Source organism: Frankliniella occidentalis, unplaced genomic scaffold, assembly GCF_000697945.3.
Source record: "Frankliniella occidentalis isolate FOCC.00 unplaced genomic scaffold, Focc_3.1 Scaffold247, whole genome shotgun sequence".
Lineage (NCBI taxonomy): Eukaryota > Metazoa > Arthropoda > Insecta > Thysanoptera > Thripidae > Frankliniella > Frankliniella occidentalis.
The window spans coordinates 353,287-356,587 of NW_026267373.1; the positions used below are offsets into that span (position 1 = coordinate 353,287).

A 3,301-nucleotide genomic window follows, 5' to 3' on the forward strand; every position below is an offset into this window, starting at 1 on the left:
CCCCCACCCGTTCCCTCTCGCATCCCGGGGGGCACCCCGCCCTCGACTCCCGGCGCGCACGGGGGCAGAGCCGGGCAGCCGGGCAGAGAGCCGGGCAGAGCCAGAGCCGGGCGTTCTGCAAAGCCATAAGGGCAGCCGGCCAGCGATCGTTCACTCCAAGGACGTGGGAAAAATATGAGGGCGGTCGGGGCCGGGGGATGGGAGGGGGGCGGTAGCACCCCCACACCACCTACTCCTCAACCCCTGCCCTCCGGGCCCAGGGGGACCGCACTCACTGTACTCTTGCCTGCACTCTGATTATATTTGCCTTCCGGTCACCCCGCCTCCGGCCGGGCTCGTCCGCTGCCGCGCAGGGCGTGGCTCTGGCTTCGAGGACTGCAGACGAGACGGACGAGAGGCTACAGTGCTTGACAACAATCACCATCATCGGGATAATAACAACAATCATAATCATTATTGTAATAATACTGTAATGTACAGGCGTGCATGTGGGGCTCATGCAATCGTGAGCACCTCTCCGTGGCTTATCTGGGCCGCGAGCCGCACGCGGGGGTACCATCGGCGTACTGTACGGGCCAGCAGAGTAGGGCGTAACTCAGATAAGTCGTTTTTGTATCCCGATAGAGTGGCGTAGCCGGGGGTGAGAGAGAGAGAGAAAGACGCAATTATCTCCTCAGTCGCCCTTACGCTGGCGACCGACTCCCGCGCACAATCTTGGGATACGCCAGTGATACAAAAGGGACAAAGTCCACCTTGGCCGTGGCCACACACATGCAGGCGGGGCCAGGTCGCGGCCCGCGCCGCCCGGCCTAAGGCCCGGCCGAACCTGCGGGCTGATGGCCCAGTTATGTTTGTTCCCGAGCGGAGATAAGGTGCACCGCACGAAAAGCGCCGCGCTGGCCGCCGGTGTCCGCATTCGCGCGACTTCCCTGCCACGCCGCATAGGGCGCCGCAGCAGACCATTGCCCGAAACCGAAAAATGCACGACCAGAGGCTTTCCGTCTGAAATAAGGACGGGACAAAAGTATACTCCTTTGACCATAAGAGGAAAGCCATCTTGAGACTCTTACACGAAGAGTCTCTGCCATGAAGCGGAAGAAGGAGCACCCTGACCCTTTAACTGTTTGCCACTGCCGTTTGTTGTATAGGAAGTTCCTGAAGTCATGCTGAGAAGTTAACTTGTACTGAAAACTAACTTCCTAACGTCATTTTGGGAACTTCCGATGTACCCGATGGCAGTGACAGACGTCAGTGACAGGTCATGGTGCTAGGTGGACTTATGTACCCCCTTCTTTCGCTTCACGGCAGGAGTGTCAGGTCATTACATGAACATGAAATAAATTCTTATTTCAAGCATCTTTCTTTTGATAAATAAGAGCAAACATTGCACGAGGAAATATCCACTTACGAGATTCTTAATGCAAACGCAAGTTTACTTTTTGGGGGAGGGGGAGTGAGTGGCAGCGCCCGCGCTGGTGTTATGACACAAAGGGGCGAAATTTCGCTGCCGTTGCTGGGCGCCCGTTTTTCACACGATGAGAAGAGCCAGGAGGCGGGGGACGGGGGGTCGATCCGACTGCGGCGGGCGCTGCGGCTGCGGGGCGGGGCGGGGCGGGGCGGGGCGGCCAGCAGCGTGGCGGTGTGCGTGAGCGGCGAGTGCGTCAGACTCCCGCCGCGCTGCGGTTCCACGGCAAATCCTTGCACACCAAAAGCGGGACGCGAGAAGAAAATGAGACAGTCGCCCCGCCCAACGCTCGTAAACCTGCGAAAGGTTTGCTGCTCAAGCGTTTCGCGCTCGTCCTTCTCGTCGTGGTCCGAGCTGCCCGTTGGCCGGAGGCGGCCGGGGCGCGCCCAGACCCGATCAACGCCCAGCGCCCCAGTGCAGCCACCTCGAGCGACGCGCCTTCCTGGAGCCTCCGCGAGCAGCTCGGTGATGTGAAGCGCAGAGCAGCTGTCTAACGGCGCGCAGAGCTGGAAGGCCGGTCCCCGCCGAAGCCTGGCCGGGGAGAGCGGGAAGGGAACGCCCTCCGCCGTTGGGTTGGCGCATTGATCGCCGAGCCAAAGCCAGGCTGAAGCCGGCCCGGCCTCTGCCACGCCGTATGCCGCCCCTTCCTCCCTGCAGCCTACAGGGGAGCTATGGCGGGCCTGGGACCCAACCTTTCCGTTATCCCCCCGCCACCCCGCAGGGGCCCTTTTCGTCAGAGGCGGGCGCCGGCCGCGGCGGGGCCGGGCGGGGCCTCACACCACGCGACCTTTCTTCGGCGGGGCTGGAGGCGGCCGGGCCGCGACCCCTCGACGCCCGCCCGCCCCCCGCCCACACGCACGCCATTGCCACTGCATTCATTTATCACACGAAACGAGAAAACGATCAGCGGCGCAACTGGACCGCGGGGCCCGGCCGTCACACTAACGCACTGCGGCCAGGACACCGTCACGCACGTGTCACTTGCACCAGCTTCGCCACGCACAAGGCCGCTGCCGTCGTCACACGGATGTCACTTGCACCAGGGTGTCACTGACACGGTACACATCACAGGGCCCGGGCTGGCGGGAGCGCGCCCCGTCACAAGGCCGTCACGGCGCCGGCAGGCAAGGGGTTATCCATTCGTCACGGTCGTCACACAAAGGAGAAGCGGAGCATGTTGTACCTGGGCGAGCTACTAGAGGCTGTCGTCCTCCTCGGCGGGCCCCTCCCACGAGCGCACGCAGGCAGCGGGCACCGGGCCGGCGTGACGCCTGCGTGACGCGCAGGGCACGCGCACGCCAGTCTGCGGGGGCCACGACACTCCACGACACGGCACGGGCTCGATACGGGCCGCTCCAGCACGGGCCCTGCCCTCGTAGCGAGGCTTGCCGCGGCCAAGCCACCAGCCGACTGAGTCAGCGCTGGGGCCTCGCTACCCGACCGGCTGCCCGGGGCGCGCGGCGGGGCGGGGTGGTGCGGGGCCCCCTGCCTATCCTTTCCACGCCCCCCGGACTCCGCGCGCCGCGCCGCGCTGCGCCGCTCCCCCACCAGGGCTTCGCTGTGCTTCGCTTGCGCCCCGCCACACCGCAGCGCGGATAGGAGTCGGACCGGAGGGAGGGGCGCGGGGCGCGGGGCGCCGCGCTGCAGGTACGCGCCGTGCTGCGCCGGCTGTGCCCTCCGCGCCGGCCGCGCGGGGCACGACGAGTACGCCGGGCTCCTCGAGTGCGTGGGGAGGCGTTGCGTAGCGTCCAGCGGGCGAAGCGGAGCCGATCGCAAATCACGCAACCCGAACAACGGGCGCGGGGGCCGAGCGCACGCGTGTGCGTGCTCCCCCCC

General features: G+C 65.3%; 1 protein-coding gene across 8 annotated transcripts in view; it reads right to left on the reverse strand.

Moving 5' to 3' along the window:
- The window catches only part of LOC113203689 (protein numb), a 42,961-nt gene that overhangs the window by 14,073 nt on the left and 25,587 nt on the right, over positions 1-3,301 (reverse strand). The window contains exon 1 of one of the 8 annotated variants that reach the window (XM_052273109.1): positions 2,649-2,891. The exons of the other annotated variants lie outside the window; for them this stretch is intronic. The gene's annotated coding sequence lies outside the window, so the exon portion shown is untranslated. Of the gene's footprint in view, positions 1-2,648; positions 2,892-3,301 lie in introns of those variants that run through there. 8 annotated transcript variants of the gene reach the window in all.